Source organism: Quercus lobata, chromosome 6 (assembly GCF_001633185.2).
Source record: "Quercus lobata isolate SW786 chromosome 6, ValleyOak3.0 Primary Assembly, whole genome shotgun sequence".
NCBI classification, from domain to species: domain Eukaryota; kingdom Viridiplantae; phylum Streptophyta; class Magnoliopsida; order Fagales; family Fagaceae; genus Quercus; species Quercus lobata.
In genome coordinates this window covers 34,980,798-34,987,833 of record NC_044909.1, presented here as the reverse complement: position 1 = coordinate 34,987,833, position 7,036 = coordinate 34,980,798, and the positions used below count along the sequence as shown (strand labels likewise).

General features: G+C 41.3%; 1 pseudogene; it reads left to right on the top strand.

The window, feature by feature from the left end:
• Positions 1 to 527: 527 nt before the first annotated feature.
• LOC115995106 lies at positions 528 to 3,711 on the top strand (annotated as a pseudogene).
• Positions 3,712 to 7,036: the final 3,325 nt, after the last annotated feature.

Here is a 7,036-nt window from a genome sequence, read left to right as displayed (position 1 = left end):
GTCTTGAATTATTTGAATTCAAGTGTGAAATTAAATATTTATAAGATAAAATAACAACACTTTTACAATGTCTTTCTTTATCATTTCTCAATTCACAAATCTAAAAACCTCTTTATTAATTTAGTTAGCAACCAAACTTAATAGTTTCAAATCATTTTATAACTTTAGTCTCTTAATAACAATACAACGGACTCACATATTTTCACAACATGTTGAAGTAATGGACAGTTAATAGTAGATTTATGTATAAAATAGTGAGAAAAAGTGTCGATCACATAAAGTCAACTGTCAACCAATTAAAACTTCAGTATGTCGTGAAATTGGGTTTATTCCAAGATTTATTGTTATTCAAATTCAAACGTTCGCTTCACTGTAATCACCTAAGAGCTTCTAGTAAGCCAAAGCATGAAAAGTTACCTACTCTAGCGTCCAGCGTTTCTTTTTTTACCTAGTTAGTACTGACTCCAGCTTTTTTGTTCCCTTCCTTATTTTTTTTTTTTCTCTCTTCTTAAGACTTCGTCTAATATTATCTACAAAGTTTTCCCTATAAATACTCAAAAGCCATCCACGTCTCATCATATCAAGTTTTGAAATTTCTCTGCAAGTGTTTTATAGAAGTCTTGGTCTAGAACCTTGTATGAGACAAAATAGAGAGACAATAATGTCTCAGCTCACCAGTTTTCTCTTGGTTCTTTCTCTTTGTGCTTTTGCTCCTCTTTGCTTCTCTAGCATGACCAAAGGTGGTTACCTTTACCCACAGTTTTATGACCACTCTTGCCCAAAAGCTCAAGAGATTGTAAGGTCCGTACTGGCCAAGGCTGTGGCCAAAAGAAGCCCGTATGGCAGCTTCAATTCTCAGGCTCCATTTCCATGATTGTTTTGTCCAGGTCTTGCTACTAGCTTGCTATAACTTGTCACTTCAATGACTAGCTCTCATTAACTTTATAAATTCAATTCAATCATATTGCAACATGCAAATTACAAGGACTATATATTATTACCCGTGCTTGTAAATTTCATAAGCAGAACTCTATTCTGTATCACGATGGCTTAGTGTGGCTGACACAAGTTGTCTATATTGCAGGGCTGTGATGCTTCATTACTGTTAGACAGCAGTGGAAGCATAGTCAGTGAGAAGAGGTCAAATCCTAACAGGAATTCAGTTCGAGGTTTCGAAGTCCTCGATGAGATCAAATCTGCACTGGAGAAAGAGTGCCCTCGTACAGTATCTTGTGCTGACCTTTTGGCCATAGCTGCAAGAGAATCCATTGTTCTGGTAAGTATTACTAACATTTTTAGTGCATTGTATTAATTGGGCACGACCAAATTACTCTTACATGGCCAATACTCAATTCTGATAATGTTTTGGATGCACACAGAGAGGTGGGCCCAGCTGGGAGGTACTATTAGGCAGAAGAGACTCCAGAAGTGCAAGCTTGAGTGGTTCTAACAACAATCTTCCTGCTTCAAACAACACATTCCAGACCATCCTCACCAAGTTCAAGCGACAAGGGCTTGATATTGTTGATCTTGTTGCCCTATCTGGTAAAGACTCTAATGCACCTGCTTGTGCCATGCAGATAGGGTCCTTTAGAGCATTAGTAGTAGTGAAGCTAAATAACTATATATCTATTTTAACTTCACCAAAATACAAAAATCCATGTTACAATAGTGGAGCCACAGCTAAAAGTTTTTAACTTCTTGCTACAGTGCATATATAGCTATTTATGGCTGTATACTGTAGCAAGAAGCTTAAAAAAAAAAAAATTTATTAAACTTCTCTCTCTTCTCTCATTAAAATAATATTTTCTCTTTTTCTTTCTTTCCTCTCTCTCCGACATCCCTCATCTCCTCTCTGCTTCGCCAGCCAGCTCGTCGGTGGTGGTGCTCATAAAATCCATATAAAACCCACCAAATCAGACACCGAGCCATTAGAAAAACACTGGATCAGACCACTGCCACCGAAGCAAAGCCGATCCACCAAACCCACATCACAAAACACCACAAAACACAAAACACAAACCCATATAGATAGAGTAGAGAAAGATCAAAGCAACGCTGGTCCAAATTCCATACAACCACCACAAAACACAAACCCACATCACAAATCACAAACCCATGGTAGATCGGTTAGAGTAGAGAGAAAGATCACAAACCCATGGCACAACCCACGAACCCGCGCTGGTGAGGAAGGCGAGAGCCTCTGGTGGGTTGATCGAGTTGTGGTTGTGGGTTGCCGATTGGTTTGCAATTTGGGTTGTTGGGTTTTTTCTTAATGGGTTTGGTAACAGTGGTGGGGGTTGGGGTTGTGATCACGGTGGCTGGGCTATGGGTTTGGTGGGTCTTAATGAGTTGATCTTGCGATGATGGGTTGTGATCATGGTGGCTAGGCAGTGGGTATCTGAGTTGAGAAGAAAGAGTGAAAGTTTGATGGTTCATCTTGGTTCAGAGAAAGAGAAAGAGATAGAGAGGAAGAGAGGGAAAGGGAGAATAAAAAATAATAAAGAAAAAAAATAAAGAAGGGATATTTAATTGAAGTGGTAAATATTCTCAAAAAAAAAAGAAATAAAAAAAATGAAGTGTTAAAAAAATATTATTGTAGTGGTGGGGGCGGTGGAAGAGTCGGTGGTGGCTGTGGTAGTGGGAACGGTAGCGGTCGCGGTGGTTGTGAATGTTGTTTATTGTAGTGGATATATTATTTTATTATAGTAGATATATTATTTTATTGTGATGTTTATATTATTTTATTATGTCAAAAGCTAAAATAGATCTACTGCTGCTGGATGTTTTGTAAAATGAGTAAGTAAAATAGATAAAATAAATTTTTGTGGTGCCAAATAACTAAATTTTAATACATGCTCTTTTTTGTGTCATCAAATGAGATTGCTCTAAACATTGATTGGACAAAATTAGAACAATAATGTCACCGACATGATATTTTTCATAATCTACTGAGGTACGAAGATGATAAATTATTATTGACTTTAATATTTGTCTACTGCATACTACTTTATTGTGTACTATCCTTATTTGTAAAGAGAAATAGTTAAATACATACTAAGTTCTCAAACTCACACATTCTCCAATATCATAACCTGAATGTTTGTGTGTGAACTTTATTTTGTTATGCAGGGATCCATACAATTGGAAATGCCCGGTGCCCCAGCTTCAGGCAAAGACTGTACAACCAGTCAGGAAATGGACAGCCTGACTACACACTTGATCAATCATATGCGGCCCAATTGAAAACCCGATGCCCAAAATCCGGTGGTGATCAGAACCTGTTTTTCTTGGACTATGTCAGCCCAACAAAGTTTGATAACTACTACTACAAGAACATATTGGCTTCAAAGGGCCTTTGAACTCTGATCAAGTTCTTTTAACCAAGAATGAAGGAACAAGGGAATTGGTAAAGCAATACGCAGAGAACAGCCAACTTTTCTTTGAGCAATTCGCCAAGTCCATGGTTAAGATGGGAAATATTTCTCCATTGACAGGTTCAAGGGGAGAGATTAGAAAGAACTGCAGAAAGATTAACTCTTGATAGTACTACATAACTGCAGTTTCATTGATTCTCATGAAAAAAAAAATTTGCATTTTCATTTCGTTGTTCTGATTCCTCTGTTTTCTACGAAAATGTATATGTAGCTTGATGTAGCCACTATTTTCTGGACAACATACAGTTGTGCAGTTTAATTGCTGGTTTCGTAATGTGGATTTATGGAAGTTTTAGTGTATTTTGTTTTAAATAGAAATGGAAGCTACTGGGATCCTTCTTGACATCACGTTTTTCTTGTTACATTTAAAAGGCAACAATTTTAATTATGATGTAAGAGCCAACTTTATTTTAGGGACGGCAAAATTTGGTCCTTTAAATATGTATCAAGGATTAGTTTATTTTAAATATGTATCAAGGTTGAAACTCTCTAAAAAAAAAAAAAAAGATTAGTTTATTTCGAACGTTATCAATTTAGTGTCAAGGAGCAAAAGTTGATAAAAATATAGATTTTTTTTTTTTAATATTAAATGTCGCTTGACTGTTCATAAAAGTAGCTGGACTGCATTGAAATTTTCTTCTTAACGAATGCCCTAAATGAGAAAATTAAGATAAAATTTATTGCTTTTAGAATGACTAGTTAGGGTGGCATGTGCAAGGCACGTGCTACGTCTTAAATGAGAAAATTAAGATAAATTTTTATTTGAAGAAGTATGAAACTATATACATAATTGTAGTTGCACGATTTTCCTAGCCCAAATTCTATTGATCAGGCCTTGGCCCAAAGCGCAACCCACAATATATTATTTGTAGAGGATGGGTCAAAGAACTTGGCCTCAGTGAGCCTATTCGGTCTGATGCATGGACAGTATGGTTGCAGAAAATAAAGACACAAGAATGGATCTCTCACGTATGATTCTATTTCTTCCGTTCCTAATACAGTTTCTCCGTCCCCTTCTTTGAGGGACTCCACTACATTATATAGTTCCCCTCCTCTCATCTCAACCTTACACTTGTTGATCATCTAAGCATCTACTTGAGTATCTGTCCCATCAGACGCCCTCATCTCTCCCTTTGTGAGTTGCAGAGGCCAAGGCGGTACTGTTCAGGGGTCTTTTCCTCATTAATGCGGCCAAGAGGGTGGTTGGGGTGCAATTAATGTGGTGGTAGCTCTCCATAAGATATTTTGGATTTTATTCATTTTATATGTTGGGAGGATGAACTGAAATGGCTGGGGAGAGTTCCTTGTCTGGGCTTCGTGATGTCCGAGGAGGAGTTACTCCTCGGACAGGTTTCCTTGGCGTTTATTGGGATTGGGTAATGCTTCATATGTGGTTTCTCTTCGGACAGGACGCTCCTCGGACGGGCCTGAATTTGGAATAGCCCACTATTTCTGGGCCGGGCCCCACAATAGCCTCTCAAAACTCCGGTTTCTATCTCTTTCCGAGGAGAAAAACGGGGTTTTGATGTTTGGGAGAGGATGGAAATGAAGAGAGCGTGCGGCGCGCGTGCGGACCGTTACTTTTGACGCGCTACAATTTACGAGGCGCGGCCATTAACTTCTGGAGGCGTTATGTTCCCTCATCCAATGGTGTGGCATAGATCGAACGGCTATCGTTTTTTTTCGTATTTTTAGGCAGGGGTGATCTTTTCTCTCTCCTCCTGGCTATATAAGACGTCATAGGGGTTCAGTTTCTTCTTTTTATTTGCATTTCATAAACCTCAGAGGCTTCTAGAGAACTCCATCGAGCCCTAGAGATATACGAACACTTGCGTCCGTTACGCCACCGTAGCCGTTTTTGTGAAGAGTTTCGTCCACGAGAGATTCCCAGGCGTCTCATTGAACGTTTTGTGAAGGTACCAGTACATTTCATTCATCTCGCTGTTTCAATTCCCTCCTTGGACTCTACTTTTCTTCTCAGTCTTTACTTTCGCTTCCTCAGTTCAGTTTAGATGGGTAGATTTGAGAAATTAGTAAAACTCCAGCCGCCATGGAGGCCTTTAGGGCTAAATACCACATTCCCCCAGGGGTTGGGCTGCAGTACTGTCCTCTTGAAGGAGTATTGACAGATAGAGGTGAGGGAGAAGTCGTTATCCCCATGATTGCTTTCATAGAGGGAGGGATGACACTTCCTATGCGTAGGATCACAAGAGAATACTTGTTCAACCATAGGTTGACGCCGTATCAGTGTGCCCCGAATATGTTCAAGATACTAGGCTGTGTAGATGTCTTAGACGAGCGGATGAACCTAGGCCTTACTTGGCATGATGTGGCTTATCTGTACGAATGTCACCGCCTCGGGGATGATGGGTATTATCTTAAATCTCGGAACGAGGACGTTAGGTTGATCTCTTGTCTCCCAATATCCAATAAGACCGTGAAGAATGACTTCCTTATTGCTTCTGGGGAGTGGTTCGACGGTATTCATTGTCCAACTCGGGCAGAAAACCCAGGTGCGGCGTTTTTAGGATCGGTCCTTTTTGGGAAAGGATTTAGTATTGAGGGTTTATTTTTCTTGCTTTCTTTGTAATTGGAAAATTTTGTGAACTAACCCCACTTTCCTTGATTGTTTGCAGATAAAGTTCACGTCGCTCCTCGGCTAAACATTGTGAACGTGCCAGCGTTGAACTTCCTTCTTAGGTCGGAGATTTACGTTTCCGAGGACGGACAGTTGCGTGCGGCCCATCTGGTTCTGGGCTATCAACCCCTGAGCAGCTCTTTCCAGGCTATCGGTCACGCTATAAGGACGGGCAGTCCGAGGTTGCCTAGGATTGACGTGTCTAAGGACGGGTTCCTAGCTGAACACGATCTGCCACCAGTTGTGTTGCCCGGTGTTAGAAATCCCTACTTAGCAGAGTAGCTACCTCCGCCAAACGAGCCTGGTGTTGCCGTTCAGGTTGAAGAGGAAGCCGAATCATCTCGTCTTTCCCTTGAAGAAGAGATAGACGAGTTTTATTTTGAGGAGGAAGTTCAGCAAGCCCCTTTGGTGGGACTTTCCGATCCTGAAGGAGAGCGGGACCGACATTCTGCAGTTGGTGTTCCTTCCATCGTTATCTGCTCGGACGATACTTCGGACGAAGAGATAGAGCCCATGGCAGGAAAGGGAAAATCTCTAAAGGAGCTGATGGCCTCCCGAGGGAAATGTCAGTCATCGAAGGGACCACCTCCATCACAAGTTAAAACCCTTCCTCCTATGGTCCCTCAGGGCATTTCGGAACCTGGCCTTAAGGCTAATCCGGACCTGAAGAAGAAGAGGCCGGTTGACACCCCTGAGGAGGGTGAGGTGGTTGCGCAGCCGACCAAGCAGCAAAAGACTACTCGGGCACCAAGGAGTAGAAGGGGCAACTCCTCGGAGAGTCGGGACGAGGAGAGCCTTGCGGAGGTACGTGCTACCCCGTGCGTATGGAGCCCCAAGTTGGAGCTGGATGGGGTTGCCATCCCTTACAATGCTTCGGTCCGAGAGTACAACCGAGGCCGGGCAGGGTACGTGGCCGAGGCCTTAGAGCAGCCCCTACTCCTTCCTCGGGACATGGAGGCTT